Source organism: Dipodomys merriami, unplaced genomic scaffold, assembly GCF_024711535.1.
Source record: "Dipodomys merriami isolate MVZ:Mamm:240054 unplaced genomic scaffold, mDipMer1.0.p SCAF_1142, whole genome shotgun sequence".
Taxonomy (NCBI): Eukaryota; Metazoa; Chordata; class Mammalia; order Rodentia; family Heteromyidae; genus Dipodomys; species Dipodomys merriami.
Genome location: NW_027202430.1, coordinates 168,481 through 192,387, shown reverse-complemented (window position 1 = coordinate 192,387; position 23,907 = coordinate 168,481). Strand labels below are relative to the sequence as shown.

General features: G+C 47.0%; 1 protein-coding gene across 2 annotated transcripts in view; it reads left to right on the top strand.

The window, feature by feature from the left end:
- The first annotated feature begins 1,802 nt into the window (after nucleotides 1-1,802).
- LOC138822767 (myelin transcription factor 1) overlaps nucleotides 1,803-23,907 on the top strand; it is a 69,951-nt gene continuing 47,846 nt past the window's right edge. The window contains exon 1 of one of the 2 annotated variants that reach the window (XM_070015709.1): nucleotides 1,803-2,101. The gene's annotated coding sequence lies outside the window, so the exon portion shown is untranslated. The remainder of the gene's footprint in view (nucleotides 2,102-23,907) is intronic. The other variant, XM_070015708.1, reaches the window with a different exon arrangement.

The window sequence follows — 23,907 nt, the reverse complement described above, 5'->3', positions numbered from 1 at the left end:
CTGGGGAGGAAGGCTGACTCAGCAAGATCTCCCCTTTGATCCCACCTTCCCGGTGGAACAATGGCACGCAGGGCTGCCCCAAGCTGCAGTCTGCCGATAAGAGTTTAATAGAATTTTGGAATGCCAGGGGTTTGGGATGTCAGCTACCCAGCACTTGCAGCATGTCCTGAAGAGATAGACTTCACTTTGCAGGAGTGGTCTCAGCTTACTGTGCCCTTTTATGCTAACGGATATGCGTTCATGAAAACTAGGAAGATGGTAAGCAGTCGCTGCAGAAACTTCAAACAGTTTTTGCTGGGCTAGTTAATATTTTATCCTCAGTTTGACTAGTGCAGGTTTGCATTTATTTCCTTTTGTTTAATCTTCACGTTTTATATCTTGTTGAGAATGCGTGCTTGAATAAGACTCTAACATACTTGCTTTTGGGATGAAACTGCCAGATTTATTGGTAATATGTAGAGCATAAACTTTATACTAAAAATTGCTCATAAAAGAGGTTTCAGCTAGCATCAGCCAACGTTTTTCCAACTTGCTTTTGTTGAGGAAGCTCAATGCTCCAGTTCTATTTCATTCACACTTTTGGTGGCCCTATCCCAGAGAGAACTTCCAAGACCATTTTCTTTACAGGAAAAGCAAACATTGGGGGATGGCTTTTTAACTGACTTTTAACTGACTAGTGTTAATCAAGTAGGATGTCAGGTTCCTGCATGATTTATCAGGAAATGGTGTTTGTTGTTGGTTGAAATCTGCACTAACTTCTGAACCCTAAGTGCTATGGCATTCTAGCTGGCAGCAATGGGAGCGTCTCCAAGAGAATAAATTCAGTTTGGATCCATGCATTTCCCAGCACAGTTCCCAGTGTTCTGATTCGGATTTGTCTCTGTGCTCATGAAGGAAGTTCCTGGGTTTGGCTCTGACTGTGTGGCAGAACCATGAATTGGAAGCTGGGGAAGTGGCAGGCAGGTTACGATCAGAGCAGCGGACCTGCTCCAGCGTGTGCCGGAGGCTTCCTTTGAGGTTCACTGGATAGTTCCTGGCAGGCAGTTTAGAAAAAACCTGGAGAAAGACAGGAAGGAAAAGTTGAGCTTATGTGTTTCTCTTTGCTTGTGGTGAATTCCTTGTTTTAGTTTAGATACCAGTGCCTAGGGATTAAAATTCTTTGGGAGAGTTTTATTATTAAAAAATTAAAACAACAATAACAAAAAGACAGTAGAAAAAAATCTCCTTTCCCATTCTGTTCTTTGTGTGTATACTTTACCATTTTGGTCTTTGGTTTCTGGTACCTTTTATGCACTCAAAAGAAAACAAAACAAAACATATCCTGTTAAATTCTTGGTACTTGACTATGCAGATAAGCGCATCTGTAATATTTTTGGTTCTTTGGGTAATAAATTCTGCAGCACTTTCTTTATGATGGGAGGTCATATTCCTAACCACCAATAAATATCGTGAAGCACTTTTGTTGGAGCCATGCTAACCCAGGGCATCTGTCATTCCGGTCGCTGCTATTAGGAATTATTGGACTGAACCACTTGCAGAGGAAGCAGGGGGTGGGAGTGAGTGTGATGACTGTAGTACTCCCTGCCCTGTCGTGTATTTTGCATTAAAAAACCCAATCATGCTGCATATTAATTGTGGGTCAGTCTGGGCAGCTGTGGGCTCCTTCTGTTGGCGGTGTGGAGGTCAGTGCGTAGGGCTTCACTGGCGCGGGCACCTCTCACCTCCAGTTTGGCAGATCCATCCTTCTGATGCTATACTGTAAATTTATTTCACCTCAGAGAGTAAACAGATATATTGGAGCCCCAAGGGTTCATGGGTAGCGTATTTACAAAGGAGCCTCCTCCGCCAGCCCGTGCCACCGCTGCTAACGAGAGTGGTCATTAAGTAAATGAGACGTCGCCTTTAGCTGGCTTAGGAGTTCGCACACTGAGGGGAGAAGATATTTAATTGAAACCCGGACACAGGCTTCCCTACATGTGACCGCGGTGAGGCAGGCAGCTGCCTCCCCTCCCCCGTCCTCCCTGCAACCCCCCATGTAAATTTCATGATTGCTTTCCGTGATGTCATTTTGAAAGAGGACAGACAATAGCTGTGGGGAAAGGTAAGTCAATGTTATGTTCTTTCGCTGACAAAGGCAGATACGAGGTGCTTGGCTTTTCCCCTTGGACAGAGGTGGGGAGGGCCAGAACAGAGAGGATTTCTAAGGCTCTCCTTGCAGGAAAAGCAGGTTTGGGGTGGCTTTAAAAACTGTTCTGAAGGGCAAGGCTTTCTTTTCTTCCTGTTCTGCCTTGGATCTGTGCTTCTTCTCTTTCTCTGCCCCTCCTATGTCTCTGAGATTCTTATAAGCGTGTTATGCGTCAGACAGAGAAGGCATTAGGGAGGGAGACGCTGTGGATCAAGGCGAGAAACTTTGTGCGGATTTCTGGGAGAGGAATACAGTTGCAGCTGGGTCATAGGACACAGTGTCAGGGTGTCTGGGGAGGATGCTGGCCCCCTAAGCAGAAGATCTCTCTTGGAGCTTGGGTATTTCATGTGGGACCCCCTACCCCAGGTACAGAACAGAGATGCTTCTGGAAGCATTTTATCTTTGCACGTCATGTGCTTCCAAACTTCAAGAGACACACGCTAAGCGTGAGTGTGTCTGTGGAATCCATGCGCAGAACGCTGCCACTGTTCCTCTTAGCTTCTCCTAGTGCTGTTGTGGGGCTGAGTGTGGGGCTGTTTGTGGTGCCAGTGACTGGATTTGCATATTAAAACCAGCAAGTCTGAGCTTTGAGCTGTCAGGCTATGGCCTGCCTAGGAGCTCCTGGGGTCACAGGATTGGTTCTGTCCATTGAATTCACATCTTCTTTATAAGTCAGGAAAATAAACAGGCACTGGATGGTTTTGTTTTGATGCTGTAGCTGCTCGCTGCCTTCTCTGAGTCACCAAAGCTTGCTTGCTTAGCATCACCTTTGAATCAGTGGACATCAGGGGTTGGTAAAGTTGGGTGTTCAGTTTCTGAAACAAAACGTCTGAGAGGGGCTGGGAATTTAGCTCATGAAAGAGCACTTGAGGCCCGAGTTCGGTCCTCAGCTCTGGGAAAACAACAACAATCCACAAACATCTGAGAGTGGGTTGGTGCTGTAAATGGCTTGGTCTTGGTGCGTTAGACTGTCACGTAATGCTAGTAATGGTAGTGATGATTTTATTGTTATTTTGGGGGAGGGATGTGAGGAATTTTGTCTTGATGGTTTAAAAAAGGGATCATAGAGAGACCCAAAGCTGTCTCTGAGGCTAGTGGCATGTGAACAAAAGGCAGGAGAGACTCTAGGCAGACCTGAAGTGAGTGGAGCTCCCAGCTGCTCGGGGCCATGTCTGTCTGGCTCCTCTCCGGGGCTGGTGGAGCTAGTGGAGCGGCGCGCCGAACCCCTGCCACAGGCAGGTTTCGGGGAGGCTCCCTTCAGCTCCAGCTCCGTGTCATTGCTCCCTTCCCCTTGCTGATTGGCTGTGATGATCACTTCCTTCCATTAATTAACTGTAAACAAAAGAGTAGGGAGCTGGGTGCATAGTCTTGGGTGCTCAGTAGAGCTTCTGGCAGCAGAGGCAGCCCTAACCCTAACGCATCCCAGACTGTGTCCTTTTCACAGAGGAGGGCCTGCTGCCTTCAGAGAGGAGGAGGCAGCTCTCTGCGGTAAAATGCTCTCCTCCTAAGTTATACTCCCTTGCAGACTCTTCTGCACGCAAGGTCCCTGACCCCTCCGTACCTGGTGGGGTTGGACATCTTAGGTGTGTTTGCCGATCTGAGGGCTATGCAGGAGCCTCTGAGAGTTGGCAGGAAGGCATCTCCATCCTGGAATGATCTACTTCTCACATCTCTTGGAGTATGGAGCCTGAATGTGGCACAGGAGCAGCCCCAGGAGGGATGTGTGGATGAGCTGCTTCTGCCTCGCCCAGGAGCGCTGCTCAGAGCTCTGAGGCAGTTGCAAATGTTTGGAGATTATGCTTTTGCCCTAAATGCTCCTTTCCCCCATAGGGACAGTGTGCTCTAAGAAGACCCTGCTAGCCTCTGGGTTGCAAGTTGCAGATGGTCTCTACTTGAAAGCTCTGCGAATACCAACGGGTGCCAGAAGGGCTGGGGTGCTCGGTGGCATACACTTGCAGACCAGCCTGGAGTTTGCCAGAGCTTGGCCTGCGCCCTAGCTGGGCTAGGTAATCGACTGGGTACTGCTTGGACTTCTGGCTCTTTCTAATCTTAGTCCTCAATCCTTTTCTGGTTAGGGTCACTGACTGTGCAGATGATGACGTGGGTGACTGTATGTGAGCAAGGGGCATGGGGGCAGAAGAGGTTGGTACCAATCACATAGGAAGAGCAGGCTTACAGCCCAATGGACTACATGTCTATGCCCAGCGATGGCTGGGCCATTTGGAAGGCTGTCTTTCACGGTGCCAGCACTGGGTATACACTGTGGGCCAGATATTTTGCAGGCTAACAAAGTGCCAGAGACCCGTTGGGTCTGCAGCAGCTTGCCTGGATAGGCTGGTGGAGACTGAGTTCTCTCTGGATTGACTGTGCAAAAGGTACCTCTGCTTTGGAAGAGAGTGAGTGGGGCTTGGGGCTGGGCACACCCCTGCCTGAGGTGTAGGTGTGGGTAGGTCTAAGAGCAATCAGACCCCTTTGCAAGGAACACAGAGTGGATGGTAATGCGTTGCCTCTCAACCCTCGAAACCTAGTCCAGAGTTACCCCCCGCTTTTTTTTTTTGGGTCCGGTTGTGGGGCCTGAACTCCGGGCCTGGGCGCTGTCCCTCAGCTCTTCAGCTCAAGGCTAGCGCTCTACTACTTGAGCCAGAGCGCCACTTCCGGCTTTTTTCTTTTTGCTTATGTGGTGCTGAGGAATCAAACTCAGGGCCTCAGGCATGCAAGGCAAGCGCTCTACCACTGAGCCACCTTCCCAGCCCGAGTCCCTTTTTCTTTATGAAGAACAGGGCACGGGAATGTCTTTCTTTTCCTTTTCTTCCTCCAGCTCCTCAAGCCTCCTGGCCATAGCTCTCTCTCTCTGCTCTCTTCTTGTAAATTCACTTTATGAACCAACCAGAATTTAGCTGTCTGTAGATATAGTTTTAATCAGAACTTTGTGATTACAGAAAATGGTCTTTGTAACTATCATTAAGTTAGATGGAGAGATTGTGTGTGTCTTAGAAGGGAGAGACCAGCTGCCCCTGTGCTGCTCTGGAGGGCTTTCTGCTGCTCAAAGATGACAGTGTCACAAAAAAATAAAATGAAGAAAAAGAAAAAAGATGACAGTGTCCACGGATCGCTCACTGCCGAGGTGTGTGCGCCCCTTGGCCGCTGGTGCTCCCAGTGCAAGGCCACTTCACAACTTCTTGGTGTATTTTTCTGAGTGTCATAGACACTAAACCCAGAACAACTGTGAGTGAGAGGCATTTTCCCCTGAGTATGTTTGGTCTCAGGCTTCCTCTGAGTCTGCTCTGTAAGGAACAGGTTAATGGATGCTAGCAGGTGGGGGTGAGTGCAGTGTGAGGGTACTTCACTCTTGTCTTCAGTGTTTCTGGAACTCATTCGATGCAGTGTCACCCTGCTTCTCCCCTTAGTGAATGCCATTATGGGCACATCTGCTTTTCTTGTAAGAAAATGGATGACCTATTTATCTTTTTTTTTTTTTTTTTGCATTTTAAATTTACACTTGAAAAATGTAATGTTATTTTAACTGGAAGGGATGAAAGTAACTCAGAGGACATTTTAATCTGCCCTGGCTGAGAACATCTGCTTGAGCTGGGATTAGGCCCACCCTGGGGAAGGCAAAAGGTTGCCAGACACAGTTGTGATTATTGGTGGCCTGATGGCACCCTCTTGTTCTGTGCTCTGAAAACCTCTGCTCAGAAGCTTGCCTTCTGGAGTGTAGCTTAATGCTCAGGCAGCAACTGGGAATGGTTGGATGTGTCAGAGTCGCCCTGGCCCTGGGGCACCCAGTGTGTCCCTCCAGGGGAGTGGCGCGGCCTCCTGACTGGTGTGCATGCCAGGGGCGGTCGGTGTTGGCAGTGTGCAGGGTGGCTGGGGAGGGGAGGGTGAGGACCTGTGACCCTGGTGTTGGGGAAGAAAGGTGACTGTATCCCACAGCACAAACCGCTGGGCCTACCTCAGTGTGTACCTGGTCTCACCCTTGGACGGTTCAGCATTGGTCTGAGGGCTCAAGCAGGAGCCACCTGGGCCCTCTCTCTGATTTTCCGTTCAGCTTCCTAAAATACACACATTAGGGGGTCAGAGGGTAGAGCAAGGCCAGAGCCCAACTCTCCCACTTGACTCTCCAGGACCCAGAGCAGAGCAGCCTGGCAGCAGGACGGAGGGTCCCAAGTTCTCACTGCTTGGGAGGAGCTTGGATGTCCTGTGATGTTCCCAGACATGTTTTAGAAGCTCCTGGAGGATGTCTGGGGGCCCCAGATGCTCAGTCAACAATAACTCAGGTCATCTCTGGTGGCCTTGCAAACTGTAGCTCACAGTTCTGAGGCCCTAGGAGCATTTTTTTTTTTTGTGGACAGCCCAACTTAGAGTTTCATCTTGATATAATAAGGGACTTGGGACAAGGGAACTAGGGTGATGATTTTCCAGTGCATCCGCCACCCTAGGGAGCTGAGTTTGGGTGGTCTAAAACCACCTGCTCTATTCCCAAGAAACATTCTTAGTAATTGATTTGCACATGGAATTGTACCTTCTCCAATACTCTATGCTGATCAAAATTTTGTTTGGAGGGAAAAGTAGGAATTTGGAAAATTGCGGGTCTTGAAGTATTCAACCTTATTTTCATTGAGACAGGGCCACTTTTGACCAAGTAGGGAATATAGCCTAAATTGTCAGGAACAAATAGGAATGTCTGCCATTGTATGTGGGCCTTGAGGCCCAAGGACTAGTGTAGCTGGATTTAAAGATGCTTCAAGAGGAGTCTTCTCTTATGGGCCCACTCCAACTTGCCCACAGTCATTCTGGAGGACATTTTTAGACAGCAGAGATATGCTGACTTCCTTTCTTGGCTCTTTTTCATAGCCTGAGAGACACCCTTGGTCTGCCTCAACCTGCTCTTTACCTTTATTCTACATCCCAAGTTAGGTCATCTCCTAGATCCCTGAATGTGCCTCCTGTCTCTGTTATGTCCTGTTGAAATGCTATCCTTGGTCCTTCCCTTACTGACCTCTGTGTGTGTGTGTGTGTGTGTGTGTGTGCGCAGCGCGCGTGTGCATGTGCGCGTGTGCGTGCACGCATGCACACCTGAATGCCTGCCTGCCTGTATTGGAGCTTAAACTTGGGTCCTAGATGCTGTTCCTTAGCTTTTTCACTCAAGGTTGGTGCTCTACCACTGGAGCCACAGCTCCACTTCTGGCTTTTTGGTGGTTAAATGGAGATTAGTGTCTCATGGATTTTTCCAGGCCTGGCTGGCTTTGAATCAAAACCCTCAGATCTCAGCCTCCTAGTAGCAAGGATGACAGGACTGAGATTCCAGTGCCTGGCTCCTTATTCACCTCTGTTTGTTTTGGTTTTGGTTTTGGTTTTGGTTGGTCGTGGGGCCTGAACTCTGGGTCTGGGCGCTGTCCCTCAGCTCTTCAGTTCAAGACTAGTGTTCTACCACTTGAGCCACAGTGTCATTTCCCACCTCTGTTTTTATGCATTTCATGCATTCTGGGAATACCTGCTCAGCAACTCTGTTACAATGTTGCAGCAGGCTTGCCTCCTAGAGAGCCTGCCTGGCACTGAAGTCCTACCAGCCTGGGATCCTCTGTCAACACAGAGCTGGAATTTTCAAAGCCAGCAAAGGACTTTGAAATCAGAGGAAACTGAGTGCTCTGCTGTGGAGTTTTCTGTTCTGGTTGTCCTTGGTCTGCTTCTTCCTGTGATTGGGGCCTGCCTCCAGCCACTAGAGACTGCCCCACCTGGAATGAATCTAGGTATGAATCTTCATTCGAGGGTACCACTTACTGTTATTTTTAAAGATGGCCTAGGGTTTGGCTAGAGTCTGGTGGTGCCCTGTTTTATTTCCATGGAAGTCATTTCTGCTGCTAGCTTTGGTGAGACATGCCTGCCACCGTGACTTCTCAGGCTCCCGTTAATGTATCCAGCAGGCTAACTCTGAGGTGTCCCCTCCTGTCAAGATATAGAGATAAGCTGGGCACCCGTGGCTCACGCCTGTCATCCAAGCTACTCAGGAAGCTGAGATGTGAGGATCGCAGTACAAAGCCAGTCTCGGCAGGAAAGTCCGTAAAATTCTTATCACCAATAAACAACCAGATACTGGAAGTGGCACTCTGGCTCAAGTGGTAGTGCGCTAACCTTGAGCTGAAGAGCAGAGGGACAGGGCCCAGGCCCAGAGTTCAAGCCCCATGACTGACAAAAAAAAAAAAAAAAAAGAAAAGAAAAGAAAAAAAAAAAGATACAGAGACAAGAAATTTCCGGTTTTTAAGAAATATGAAAAGCTGGGAATGCTGGGAATGTGCTGCCTCTTTTTTCCCCATTCATGCTGTTAGGAGTCCTGGAGGGGAAAAAAAAAAGTGGATTTGTCATTTGAGTTGCATCAAAAAAGGTTTTATAGCTCCCTAGAAAATGCCGGAAAGGGGCTGGGAAGGTGGCTCAGTGGTAGAGCGCTTGCCTTGCATGCTCAAGGCCCTGGGTTCGATTCCTCAGCACCACATAAGCAAAAAGAAAAAAGCCGGAAGTGGCACTGTGGCTCAAGTGGTAGAGCGTTAGCCTTGAGCTGAAGAGCTGAGGGACAGCGCCCAGGCCCAGAGTTCAGGCCCCACGACCGGCTAAAAAAAAAAATTAAAAAAAAAAAAAAAAAAAAAAAGAAAATGCCGGAAGGGAGACATTCATGAGAAAGCAGTCTGGGTCTGGGCCCTTCTTCCTGGGTCTGTGTCCCCAGGTGGACTTTGCTCTCTGGCTGGAGTCACAGCTGGAAGCTGCTTCTGGAGGCGGAGTCTCCCAGGACTGGCGGTTCTCCAGACGGGAAGGGAAGGCAAGGGAGGAAACCCATGCTGGCTTTTTTGGGAGGTGGAGTCTAACACTTCTGATGGTTTTGGGACCTGAGACCGTGGAACCTAGCTAGGCTCTTCTGCTGGACAACCCTGTTTAGCCAGCACTCAGAGGCTGGGCCACCTCTAGCATTAGTGAAGAATTTACATCTTATGAATTGTTTGCTGTATACTGGTATATCCAGGCTGGGAAATTAGCAACTCCTCTTTCCACCTTGATATTTTTTTCCTATACATTTAAAAAAGTTAGCTTTAAGAACTGGAGTTGGAGATGTGGCTCAGGTGTAGAGCACCTCCCAGGGAGCAAAAGTGTCAAATACCAAGTTCAAGGCCTGGTCTTGGACCAAAAAAAAAAAAAAAAAAAAGGAAAAAAGAAAAAGGAAAAAAGTTTTACAAACAAGTTGCCATTTAATAAAGCAGTTTATGAATATAAAGCATCTTGACAAAGTCACCCCTTTCAATATTCTCACCCACCCCTCCGGTCTCCCCATTTTTCTTAATCTTGTAGGACATACATTGAATTCCTGACTGCACTCCTCCCCCGCATCTTCTCTTCATTTCTCTCCCTCTTTCCCCTTAACCCTACTCCATCCCTTATGAGAACTTATTTCCTAGTGTTTCTTTTGTTGAACTTTGACTTTGTCTTTTTAAGGAATTACATTATTTGAGTTCCCCTTTGAATCTACCTATTCCAGTTGATACATTTGTCTACACTTGCATCCCACCCAGCGTATTTACTCACAAGTTTATAAGCTAACTCTAGCGCCCACATAGGAGGGAGAACACGCAGCCTTTGTCTCTCTAGGTCTGACTTACTGCACTTCACATAAATTTTTCCGATCTTTCCATTTCTTTACAAATGATACAAAATCATTCTTTCTCATAGATGAGTAAAATTCCATTGTGTATATAGACACCATCTTTTCTTGATCCATTTGTCTCTGGAGGGTCAGCTGGGCTGATTCCATATCTTGGAATCACCATATTTACCTATGGTGAATAGTGTTGCAATGAACATGGTTGTGTTGGTGGTTTTACTGTATTGACATTTGTAATTTTTTGGATAAATGCTGGGTCCCTTAGGGTAGAGCCTATAGACACCTGAAGACAGCTCTTTCTAGTTGACAAGGCCCTCAGTAAAATGTGGTTCAAGGAAGGAAGAGTTGTCTGTTTTCCTCTCTTCTTGGAATGGGAAGCTGGGCCTTTCAGACTATGATGTTTTGGTACTGTCATGGGATGCGGGTGAAGGTTTGTGATGTTTCCCTTTAAAAGTAAGGACTCTTGGACTGGGAATGTGGCTTGGTAGAGCCCTTGCCTAGCCCTTGCCTGGGTTCAATTTCTCAGTACCACATAAACAGATAAAGCGGAAGTGGCTCTGTGCTTCAAGTGGTAGAGCGGTAGCCTTGAGCAAAAGAAGCTCAGGGACAGTGCCTACGCCCTGAGTTCAAGCTCCAGGACTGGCAGAAAAAAAAAAAAAAAGGAGGGACTCCTCACTTAGGGTCCTTGACTTTAATTACAGAATAAGAATTTCTGGTCAAGTCACAGTGGTAAGAAAACTTGTCAGAGCTTTATTGAGTAAGTAAGCAAGCAAACATGCAGACAAGCAGAGAAAATGCAGACAAACAACACAAAGGAAAGGATACACACTAACAGAGTGAGGTGCTTTCTAGGAGGGACATGAGGCGCACAGCTCCTTGGCCGTGGGCACATTTCTAAGGTAAAGGCAGGGGTCTGACTTCAAAGTTAGGCAAAGACAGATGGTTTATCTTTGCTCTGATCACTCCCGGCGTTCCACTTTCTGAGTTTCTGGATGTTTGGGGCATTCTTTCCAGCTAAGAATGCATCCTGCCAGAAAACAGATCCTTATCCTTGAGATAAGGAAGGCTCTTGCCTGCATTTGGGTAGGAGGTTGCTTAAGTTTCCAGGGGACATTTCTCTCAGGAAGCCACACATCCTGCCAGACCAATGTTAGTTCTTGGGGTAAGAAATGCATCTCTCAGGAAGAAACCGGTCCTGTTGTCTCTCTTTGAAGCAAAGATGGTGCTTCTGTTTCTAAATACTGTTGCTGAGTGGTCTTCACCAGGTCTTACCTTCCTGGATTTTTCCTGCCTCATTTTCCCCTACATGACTTCAATCCCTTACTCTTAATGGAAGTAGATGAATGAGCATCTCCTGTATTTGCTGTAAGCTTACCATGCCTCATTTCCCCCTAGTCCATCCTGCCTTCCTACTATAGGGAAAGAACAGTAGAGTAGCCATCCAGCTGCTTTTTGGTTCTGGGGGCCAATGTGACCTTTGAGGGGTCCCTAGCCCCACCCTTAGTTCAGGGTTGAGTCCTCCTCTTTTGCAGTGGGTGGGTGTCCAGTATTTCCCCTGGGCTTGTCTCAAGCTTGCTTCCTGGCCTGGTCAACTGGCTGAAACAGATAAGCAGGAAGCCCTGTGGTGCCACTACATAAGGAGTTGTGTCTATTTCTTCATTACTGGCTTCTCCTTTGGTACCTTTCCTTTGCTGTAAACTGGTTATTGGAAGCTACCTCGTGCCCCCCCTTCCATTCCTTATCCTCAGAGGTGTGTGTGTGTGTGTGTGTGTTGGCTCCAGGGGCTCTAAGAGCATCCTGAGTTGGAGGCTGGGGCTGAGGATGTTCCCACCTTGGAAGGGACCTTCTGTCTGTGTTTAAGAGGAGTAGGTTTGTGTGGTCCACTTGCATCTTGGGTGCCTTGCTATTGAAGAGGCCTGGCCCTGGCCCTAGCACAGTGGGCCTGGGGTGGATGCAGTTCAACACTGCCTGCTTCTCTGGGACACTGCTACTCTGGTCTGGACACCTTCTTCCTGCTCACAGCCTCCAGATGACAGGCTTTCTGGAGAACCAGTCCTGTGATCTGGCTTGGGAAGTCATTATTACTGTCGAGCAGTTTAGCGGTTATTTTTTCAGCGTTGGTACGGCTAGAAGAAATAATGATAATAATATAAGAAAGACTCAGCCATAGTAACTGCCTGCAACATGCTATTTGCATTTTTAAGGACATATTTCTTTGAGACAGCCTGGGTGAAAGGTCACTATTTGCATATAAATGGAAAAGAGAGTGTGTGATGCAGGAAGTTACATCTGTATTATTTTCTCAGCAGCGAGCTGCTGTTGGAGAGATTAAGGGACATGGCTTGCGTTTGGCTTTTATTCAGTAGAGAAAGTCCCAGCAAGGCTGATTTAGAAGCAAAACAATAAGGGAAACGTGCAAAGCTATAGAATTGCCAACTTCCCTGCCCCCACCTCTCATCTCCCATTTTTACCTAAACTCAGCAAAAGCAGTCTGTCTGTTCCACTCAGCAAGTCTTCATTCTACTCCTCTTTGGACTCCCATTTTAAAAAAGGACTGGACATAACCTCTTGTACATCTCATTGTTGCAATCGGTCCACCTTCCCCTCCACAAATGATACCCACATCAAATACAGTGAGAACAGGGGTTATACTGTGGGGGAGGGACATACAAAGCAACAAAGAAAATAGCAAGAAAGAAAAAACATTTGAGTCTTTATCTTGGGGTTCATTTTGCCTAACATCAACTTATCTGACCGTTTCTGCTTGTCTCAGACATATACTAGTTATTACAAATAAGGGAAACCATGGGACCTATGTTGCTTTGGGCCTGGCTTACTTCACTTCATATAATTTTTCCAAACTTTGGCATGGGGGAAGTGGGGGAGGGCGGGGAGGATGGGAAGGGTTGGTAAGGGGAAACAAGGAGGAGGCAACAATGCTTGATAAGAAATGTACTCATTACCTTGCCCATGTAATAGTAGCCCCTCTGTTACGGTATTTTCACAATTGAAAAAAAAAAAAAGGACTGGAAGGAAAAAGAGCAACACTTGCCCTCATTTTGCCCTTAGCCCTATTTGTGTTTCCTGTCAAAACTTTTCCAACTGGAGCTTCTCCAGCACTAGGGTGGACCAGAACCTCTCCTGCTACTGTGCGCTTCCCAGGGTGGAGAAGAGCTCCATTCCTGGAGGACAGGGACTCCTGTAGGGACAAGCCTGGGAGCAGAGTTTCAAAGGGGTCCTGCGTGGTCTGAGGTGTCCTGCAGCTGCCCAGGAGATCTACTTCCTAGGGCACAGGTCACGCTTCCCCATGGGCACTGGACTGTTGGGGACAGGTTCCTGGCTTTCCAGCAGATCAGAGGAAGAGACTGCCATCTCAGAGAACTTGACAGCGCCGGCCAGTGTATGAGGCCTGTGTGTCAGGGAGCGGCGTCTGGGAAGCGGGGGCCTAAGGTTCTACCTCTGCTTCACATTTTCAACTTAGGTAATGTCCTCCATTCCTACTGTTCATTTTTTCCCCTGAAAACAATCTTGAACCGACAGATACATTTCAAGTACAGGACAAGACTGTTTTTCCTGAATCACTTGAGAGGATGCTGTCAGTGCTAGTCACCCAGAAGGATAGGTCGGTATAGGTTCTCCCTCCCTTTTGTCAGTCAGGAATAGGAATGGCTTTCCAAATTATCTGTCTTTCATGCCCTTGAGCTTTGTGAACAACTTTGGTCAAGCATTTTTGTAAAACGTTCTTGAATTTGTATTTGCCCAGTGTTGGGGCACAAGGGAACTCTCTAGTGCAATGTTCCGTGTGACGTCCCTTTTTCTGTGCTGGTGCTCCTTTAGCTGACCTGCAGCACACCCCCAAAGTCACGCTTCCCTTTGCAATTAATAAGCATTTTGAAAGGAAGTACTTAGACAATATGGACTCTAGATTTGCTCATTTAAAAAAATCTGTCTAGACTTATGATCTCTTATTCCAAACAGTGGAATATCAGCTTTACTTTGATGCTCAGATTTTTTTTCTGATTGGCCAGTGGGAGTCAGGTGCTACTCGTTTCCTTACTTTTCTCTCTTGCTCTTTCTCACTGCCTTGTTTTCAGAGCTGGTATGGAAGATGGAGGTTGGCCTAGGGCTGGCTGGGTGCCCTGGGTGCCTAGGGCTGAGAGGAGGCACTCCTGTGCCCACACTCCTGTGATCACTCTGCCTGAGTGATCACATACAGACACAAAGACGCAGACACACATGCGTGCAGCATGCATGCATCCACATGATACCATCTGCCAGTGTACTTGAAACCATATGAAACGCCAATGCCTGAGATTCTAGGTTCCACTGGTCATTTCAGATTCTGCCTTTCTGTGTGTGTAACTTGTTCCTCTACCACACCAAGAAATCTGTTTTCCATCCTTCTTGACATATTTGCTTATTTAGCCATTGATTCACCCCTTTCCTGTACCATTACCTCTCACTGACACTTTCTGGCTGCTTTCCTCACTGTGCCCTTCTGCAGCGCTTAACTCCAGGCCAGTCCCTGGAGATACTCTGCCTTCTCAGACTGAGGCACCAGGCCGCCTCCCAGGCCCAGTTTGCTCAGTACTGTGAGAATTCGTGGGACCTGGGACCAGACCGTCCAAGTGTGATAGACACTCAGGACTGGACCCTTGTGCCACTTTGCCCACAGTAGATTGTTCTTTGTAATGCTAAATGCCATCTTTATTTTTAATGTTTAACTTCTGACAGGGCTGGCTTTTAACTGTGACCCTCAGATCTCAGCCTCCTGAGTGGCGGGGATTACAGGTGTGAGCCACTAGTGCCTTGTGAGAATGGCACTTTTGACTGTGATTGCCAAAGTCTATGAGCTGTGGCTGTCATCGTTGGTCTTTATGTTTGTTCGCCATTGTCATTGAAAATTTCCTTTCCTGCCTTTCTGGCCTTAAACCTGGACATCAGCAAGGAGAGAAAGATAAGAGACTGGGCTAAGCGTAGGCAAGATGTAAGTTTAGCCCTTTAATGTTGCTCTGCCTGAGTATGTGGAGGTGTGCTATGTACTTGGTTAGTGGTCAGGCAGAATTGCCAGCTCTTGGATCTCTAGCAGGTTAGCTGCTGACTTGTGCTCACATAGTGTTGGCAGAAGGGCAGAGCATGCCAATCTAGGTCATGACCTCTTGGCTATGCAGAAGCAATTGTTTTCCCTGGCCCAACATTGACTGTGTGTAGCCACAATTGCCCCCAGGGATGGTTTTGTCCTGAGAGACCTACTTCCTGTCCATCACCCACTCTACGTTGCTGCCTTGATCTATTCTCTCACTCTATCCCTGAACCTAGACTTCCCCGACCAAGGAAGTTGAGGCAGCAGTCATGATGTGGTAATACCAAAAGTGGCCCTCTGCTGTGTGCACAGTGTCAGAAGTGGGCACTGACTACTGGTGGGCCTCAAGGCTCAAGGTCCATGTGCCTGCAAGAGGAAGTTCATCTTTTCTTGGCTAATTTTTATTGTCAATAAGTGAGTGTTTGTTGTTGTTGTTTTGTTAATGCCAGTCTTGGGACTTGAATTCAGGGCCTGAATACTGTCCCTGAGCTTTTTTGTTCAAGGCTACCACCTGAGTCATAGCTCCACTTCTGGGTTTTTGATAGATGAGATAAGAGTCTCATGGATTTTCCTACTTGGATTGGCTTTGAACATGATCCTTAGATCTCAGCCTCCTGAATAGCTAAGATTATATGCATGAGCCACTGGCACCCAGACAGAAAGTTAGTTTTTGATGTGGATGTCCATTTGCTGGATGATTTTCCCAAAGCTAACTCAAAACTCACTGGACCATCCTTCCATCAACAACCTCCTTCCTGAAATTTGAGGTTTCTTGTTCCACCTTGCCCTCTGGTGTGCTCTGCTGGGTGCTGGCATGAATTCCTGTGGTCCTCATCCCTCAGCGGTCTCTGCCTGAGACATGCAGAGCCTTGCAAAAGACATCACTTCTCTTCTGACCTAGAGGAGAGCCTTGGTTTGTGCAACTGTCTCCGTCTCCTCCACTGTAGGCGTCTGTATGAGATTGTGTCTGTGCAACTCATGTGTAAGTTCCTTGTATGGGCCATTGGCTTCTCTTTTTAAAAAGCAGTTTTGTTGGAATATAATTTATACACTATACACTTTAACCATTAGAAGTATAAAATCTGATGGTCTTAGTATATTTACAGAGTTATACATTCATCACCCAATCTAATTTTATAACGTTTTTATTACCCCAAAGAGAAATCCGTCATCATAAATGGTTACTTCCCATTTGCACACATTCCTCCAGCCCTAGGCAACCACAAATCTACTTTCTAAATATGGATTTACCTCTTGTGGACATTCCATTACCATGGAATTGTACAATATGTAGTCTTTTTGTCTGACTTCTTTTACTGACCATAATATTTTCATATATAAGCACTTTTTTCTTTCTTTCTATATTTGTTTTTGTGCCAGTCCTGGGGCTTGAACTTGACTTTGGGCTCTGTCTCAGAGCTTTTTTTTTTTTCTCTCAAGGCTAGTGCTCTACTACTTGAGATACAGCTCTCCTTCTGGGTTTTGGCTGGTTAATTGGAGATAAAAGTATCATGGTCTTTGTTGCCCAGGCTGGCTTTGAACTGAGAGCCTCCGATCTCTCTCCCAAGTAGCTAAGATTACAGGTGCAAGCCATGGTGCCCAGACCTTTATTGTTTTTTATTGATAAATACTATGTAATTGTATTTTGTATTGTATATTCAGCAGTTTTGGGCATTTGTTTTTCTACTTTTTGACTATTTAAACTATTTAAAGTTGCTTTAAATAGTCAAATATGAGCCTTTGTATAACATTTTCATTATTCTTGGGTAAATATATAAGGAGTAGAATTGCTGGGTCAGATAGTAACTATGTTTCATATTTTGAGGAACTGCCAGACTGATTTTCAAAGTGACTGTGCTATTTTACATTCTCTATATAATTACCCACATTTGTTATTATCTTTTAAAAATTTATTTGATTTCATTTCCTACTGACTAGATGTTAAAATCTTTTCATATATTTATTGGCCATTTGTATGTTGTCTTTGGAGAAATGTCTATTCATATCCTTTGCCCACTTTTTTTTTGTCAGTCATGGGGCTTGAACTCTGGGTCTGGGCGCTGTCTCTCAGCAATTCAGCTCAAGGCGAGCGCTCTACCACTTGAACCACAGCGGCACTTCCAGTTTTCTGGTGGTTTATTGGAGATAAGAGTCTCACAGACTTTCCTGCCAGGGCTGGCTTTGAACCACGATCCTCAGATCTCAGCCTCCTGAGTAGCTAGGGTTATAAGTGTGAGCCATCGGTGCCTGGTTCCTTTGCCCATTTTAAAACTAAATCATTTGTCTTATTATGGAGTTGTAAGAGTCCTTTATTCTTAATAAAAGTCCTTTATCAGATGTAAGATTTACAAATATTTATCCCTAGTCTGAGAATAGCTTATTGATAGTATTATTTGAAGGATACAGATTCTGCACTTCAATGAAGTCTAGAATTCACACACACATACACACACACACACACATACATACATATATGGTTTTAGAGGCCAGATTTCACTCTGTAGCCCAGCCATGTAGCCTTGAACTTGTGACCTGCTTCCTACTTCATAAGTGCTGGGATTACAGGTATGTGACATTTTACCCAACTAGCAATTTTATGTTTTTTTTTTGTTGTTGTTGTTGTTGTTGTTGGTCGTGGGGCCTGAACTCTGGCCTGGGTGCTGTCCCTCAGCTCTTCAGCTCAAGGCTAGCACTCTACCACTTGAGCCACAGAGCCACTTCCAGCTTTTTCTGCTTATGTGGTGCTGAGGAATCGAACCCAGGGCCTCATGCATGCCAAGCAAGCACTCTACCACTGAGCCACCTTCCCAGCCCCCCCAACTTGCAATTTTAGAATGGTAACTAAGAAACTATTACTTAATTCATAGATAGGAGAACTTGCTCCTACATTTTCTTTTTTTTTTTTTTTTTGTGAAAATACTGTACAAAGGGTTACAATTACAAGGACAAGATAATGAGTACATTTCTTATCAAGCATTGTAGCCTCCTCCTTTGTTTCCCCTTCCCATCCCTTTCTATCCTCCCCCTGTCCCCCACCCAATCCTCCCCCCCCACCAAAGTTGTAAAGTTCCTTTTTCCACATAACGACTTGTACATCTCATTGTTGCAATGGATCTACCTGTGTCCCTATTTAAACGATTTGTTTTTTCCCTTCCCCTCCACAAATTATACCAAGCTCAAATACAGTGAAAGCAGGGGTTATACCATGGGGGAGGGACATACAAAGCAACAAAGAAATAATCTTATAAATGTGTTAGAAACAATCACCTGAAAGAAAAAAAAATATTTGAATACATATCTTAGGGTTCATTTCCCTGATATCAACTTATCTGACCTTTTCTGCTTGACTCAGACATATACTAGTTATTGCAAATAAGGGAAACCATGGGTGTTCCTACATTTTCTAAGTGTTTTAGGCCTTATGTTTAGATCTGTGATCCCTTGTGTGTTATTGTCTCTATAGGATATGAGAAGTCCAACCTAATGGTTTTAGGCCTTGGCTTAGATCCATAATCCCTTATGAGTTACTGTCTGTATATTATAGGTGGGCCCAAGGTTAATATAAGCAGCAGAAGGGTTACTGCTTTAAAATGCAGTTGTTTTTAACTCTTTATATGTGATACAAAAAGTCCAACATAAAGGTTTTCTACTTGTCCCAGCACATTTATTGAAGAGTATTCTTTAATTAATTAATTAATTTAGTATTGTCTTGGGGCTTGAACTCAGGGACTGTTCCTGAGCTTTTGTACTTAAGGCTAATGCTCTACCACTTGAGCCACAGCTCTACTTCCTGCGTTTTGGTGGTTAATTAGAGATAAGACTCTCAATGATTTTCTTGCTTTGGCTGACTTTAAACCACAATCCTCAGGTCTCAGCCCCCTGAGTAGCTAGGGTTACAGGTGGGAGCCACTGGGGCCTAGCTTGGAAAATATTCTTTCTCATTAAACTATGTGTGTGAAATGACTAAAAAGTAAGTTGACATAACTGTAGAGGTTATTTTCGGGTCCTCAAGTCTGCTCCATTTTTCTCTATCTCCATCCTGCTCCAGTTCCTCATTGCTTTGATTACTGTAATCTTGTGGTAAGTTTTAAACAGAGAAGTGTGAATATTCCAACTCTGTTCTTTTTCAAAATTTCTTTTGCTATTTTTTTTTTTTTTTGGGTCCGGTTGTGGGGCCTGAACTCTGGGCCTGGGGCGCTGTCCCTCAGCTCTTCAGCTCAAGGCTAGCGCTCTACCACTTGAGCCACAGCGCCACTTCCAGCTTTTTTCTTTTTGTTTATGTGGTGCTGAGGAATCGAACCCAGGGCCTCATGCATGCAAGGCAAGCACTCTACCACTGAGCCACCTTCCCAGCCCCTCTTTTGCTATTTTTTTTTGCAAACAAAATAAAACAGCTGGAGAAATCAGAAGTGGTCATATTTTGATGTGATTCAGAAAGCTTTGACAAGACTCAACAGATGAAGAGAGGAAAAACCCAAACCACGTGAAAAGTAGCTTTTGTGGGCAGAGTGGGTTGGAAAAGAGAGGGCTTCTAATATCTAGTGGCCTGGTTGAGCAGGAGGGGCCTGTCTGGGAGACTGGGAGAGGCTGGGAGGGGGGTGGCCACAGAGTGCTTGTGGCTGTCACTCAGGCTTGTGATTGAGGACCGACTGGGAGAGAGGGGAGAGAGGTCAGAGTGCCGTGCTTTATCAACATTCCCGTGTCGAGCTGTTGAAAAGTTAAAAAGAATGGTTACATATTAGAGAAATGAAAATGGTACTGATATTCTTGGGGCTCTCTACCAATGTCTAGTGACAGTTGGGTTCAGATGGGAGGTAATTCTCTAATTTTTTGGGGGGAGCAGGGATGGAGAAGCCTGAGAGGCTGTTTAGTCTTGGTCATGGTGTTTAATGTTGCCTGAGGAGTATGTGTTGGTGGGTTTCAGGGCAGCTGAGAGATGGGCTTTCCTCAGCTTCGTGCTGGGTGGTGGGTGGTGGGGGACACTAGCCTCAGAGGTGGCCTGTGGTCACCTCATTTACTGTCTGACCACGGGCTCCTCCTCCCTGACATTTGTTCTTATTTTAGTGATGTGGAAGGAAGCTTCTGATGCTAAGGTGGGGCCAGCACTGACCACCAGGGTGCTCTAAGCCCAGCATAAAGACACATTGTCTGGTCAGCTGGCTTGGCCAAAGTCACTGTGATCCAGAGAGCACCAGAAGGGATGGTTCCTCGGCAAGGCTGTACGTGTAGGAATAGCCACAGTGCCTGTGTCTTCACCCTGAGGTAGATTGCAGTACTGCTAGAGACCAGCCTGGCTGGTGTTCAGTCTGTTGTCTCTGAGCTCTTCTTGGAAATGCTATTCCTCGGCCTATGCCTGAAGGATAACTAAGCAGGAGGAAATGGGCTCCATCAGCCGGGCTTTCTCAGTTCTGGATTTCCCCTGGCCTGTGTTGGGGCTCTCTGGCCCAGCCCTTCCCATGGCTTGTTCTGGTTGCTCTGCTTAGCTTATCTGCCTACCAGAGTCCAGAACATGGACCCTGGCTGCCACGGTGATGTTGGGGCCAATTCAGCAGGAAGGGCTCAGAGCCAGTGCCACAAGCCTGGCCACGGAGAGCTGTTTCTGAGTGGCTCATACTTGAGACATGCAGGCTCTCTGTTTGTATAGATTTGGATGGACACATTAGAAACTCAAGAGCTCCAAATATGGTCTTATTTTGACCAAAATCTCCTCTGCCAGATTCCTGGTGGAAATTTCTTCCTATGTGTACCCTCAACCACCAAGCAACTTTCCAAACTTTATGAGGGTATTAAGCCTCAGGGCCCAGGTGACTTGTGGAGCAGGTGCACATGAGCTTTGGGGCCCCTTGGCTATACATTGCATGTCCATGGAGCAGGGCAACTCAGAAGGGCTCCACGCTTCTCTGTGGGGTTTCCTCTGGCCTGTGAGTCCTACATGCTGCTTGGAGTGTGGGACTTAGTGTCTTACCAGGAAGGCATGTTTTGCAGAACATCTAGATGGAAGGCTCTTGTCCAGGGTAGAGCGTGTTAAATCTGTGGGGCAGGAACTGGCCACATGTAGGTCTTGGTATAGACTAAAGTGGCCAGCACATTGTACTGGGTGCCTGATGGTGATTCTCCTTGAAAAGGGATGAGCACAACTGTAGTGTGGAGGAGCCAGACCTTTATTCTTGAGGTTCTGAGCTGTGAGTTAGCACTTTGAGTTAACTGCCTGGCCCTGGTGTTGTACAGAAGCTCTTACTCTGGTCTTGCCTTACAACGCTTGCTGGTTTGGTGTCAACAAAGTGATGTCCTTTGGGGGTATGGATGGCCCTAAGGTTCCAGTGCTTTACAGTACACTGAGAAGCCTCCAGCTGACCTGGGGCAGGAGCATAAGTCTCAGTGGTTATAGGTAATTCCACTGCGCTTGTTTCCAGATTCCTGAGATGGTGAGGGTGGAAAAGTAGCAGTATGTTGGTTATCTACCGCCAAACAGAAAACCAGAGGTCCCTTTGTAGACTTAGGAAATTCATGTACCAATATTCTGAGAAGCAGGAGCGGTGTAGAGGAGAAGCCCCAGGAGGGGTGTCTTCTGGGGTACCGGGTATGACAGAGACCTCAGCTCCTTTCCGCTAGCTGTATCCCAATTCCTTAGCAGGGTACAGGTTCCTGGAGCATCTTCTTTCCCAGGATGGACACTCAGAAATGGAGTCCTGAGCACTTCAGGCCTCGGCTGTATCCTAGCCAAGGAGGGCCCGCGGATCCTAGTGTCAAAGGGCAAAGTGAACTCGTGGTAGTGACGAGCACAGTTCTTCCCTGTTCCCCTGGTCTCTTCTGGGCATGTTCTTCCTCCCTCCCTTCCCACGAGTGTGAGGCTGCCATACTTTCCTCCCTGCGTAACATCTTTGTTTTTTTAATCTCATGTGGTTGGCAGCATCTGCCTAGCTGTCCCAGTGTCCTGGGTGTCTAAGCCCGGCTGGAGGCTTGAGGACTCAGCTCTCTGCAGGGCAGGTGTGGCTGTGGGGCGCATCCTACAGCTCATGCCTCATAGTCAAGGGAGAAGGCTGGGGCCTACGCCCAGTGTCACCCTACTATGCTCAAAGGTCAGTAAGGAGAAGACACATAATAGGTGCAGCACTAGGTGCAAAGTCCTATAGATTTAGATTCCTTTGGAGAACTTGAATATGCTGTATCCTAGACAACCACATCTACTTCCTCTGTGTCTTGGCTCCCAAAGGCAGTCAGAACCCTTTAAAGGGATGGAGGCATTTTCAAGTACAGGAAGATGCTATTGCCAAGCCATAGGGCTACCTGGGGCCAGGAGTGATGGAGTTCTAGAGGAAGACAGCGTCTGCGGTCGTGGACCAAAGACACAGGGGAAAGAGAAAAAAATGTTTATGTGTCTGATCTGCCTGTGGCAGAGTCCAAATGCACTTCCAAGGGAAAGCAGAGAGAGAACGCAGTAATATTCACTTCCTGTTCTTACTGTTGGTTACTAATGACCTTCCTTTGAAACTAGCAGTTGTAGAAAGCAGGTTGTCATGGAGACAGGGAATGACGTGAAGGGAATAGGTACACAATGCATTTCTTTGTCATGTCCAGCTGATGCATTCAGCCTTTCCTTAGACATATTAATTTATGTGGGAAATTAAATATTAACTGGAAGCATTGCTCTGGAGAAAGGAGAGCATAGGGAGAGAAAAAAACAATGAAAAAATGACAATGGCATTAGTAGAGCCCAGGGAGGTGCACAGAGGACCCTCATGTAATAGTGATCCAGGGAGGTGCACAGAGGACCCTCATGTAATAGTGATCCAGGGAGGTGCACGGAGGACCCTCATGTAATAGTGATCCAGGGAGGTGCACGGAGGACCCTCATGCAATAGTGATCCAGGGAGGTGCACGGAGGACCCTCATGTAATAGTGATCCAGGGAGGTGCACGGAGGACCCTCATGCAATAGTGATCCCAGAGCGATGCACAGAGGACCCTCATGTAATAGTGATCCAGGGAGGTGCACAGAGGACCCTCATGTAATAGTGATCCAGGGAGGTGCACGGAGGACCCTAATGTAATAGTGATCCAGGGAGGTGCACAGAGTACCCTCATATAATAGTGATCCAGGGAGGTGCACGGAGGACCCTCATGTAATAGTGATCCAGGGAGGTGCACAGAGTACCCTCATGTAATAGTGATCCCAGGGAGGTGCACGGAGGACCCTCATGTAATAGTGATCCAGGGAGGTGCACAGAGGACCCTCATGTAGTAGTGATCCAGGGAGGTGCACGGAGGACCCTCATGTAATAGTGATCCAGGGAGGTGCACAGAGGACCCTCATGTAGTAGTGATCCAGGGAGGTGCACAGAGGACCCTCATGTAGTAGTGATCCAGGGAGGTGCACGGAGGACCCTCATGTAATAGTGATCCAGGGAGGTGCACGGAGGACCCTCATGCAATAGTGATCCCAGAGCGATGCACAGAGGACCCTCATGTAATAGTGATCCAGGGAGGTGCACAGAGGACCCTCATGTAATAGTGATCCAGGGAGGTGCACGGAGGACCCTCATGTAATAGTGATCCAGGGAGGTGCACGGAGGACCCTCATGTAATAGTGATCCAGGGAGGTGCACAGAGTACCCTCATATAATAGTGATCCAGGGAGGTGCACGGAGGACCCTCATGCAATAGTGATCCAGGGAGGTGCACGGAGGACCCTCATGTAATAGTGATCCAGGGAGGTGCACGGAGGACCCTCATGCAATAGTGATCCCAGAGCGATGCACAGAGGACCCTCATGTAGTAGTGATCCAGGGAGGTGCACAGAGGACCCTCATGTAATAGTGATCCAGGGAGGTGCACGGAGGACCCTCATGTAATAGTGATCCAGGGAGGTGCACGGAGGACCCTCATGTAATAGTGATCCAGGGAGGTGCACGGAGGACCCTCATGTAATAGTGATCCAGGGAGGTGCACGGAGGACCCTCATGTAATAGTGATCCAGGGAGGTGCACGGAGGACC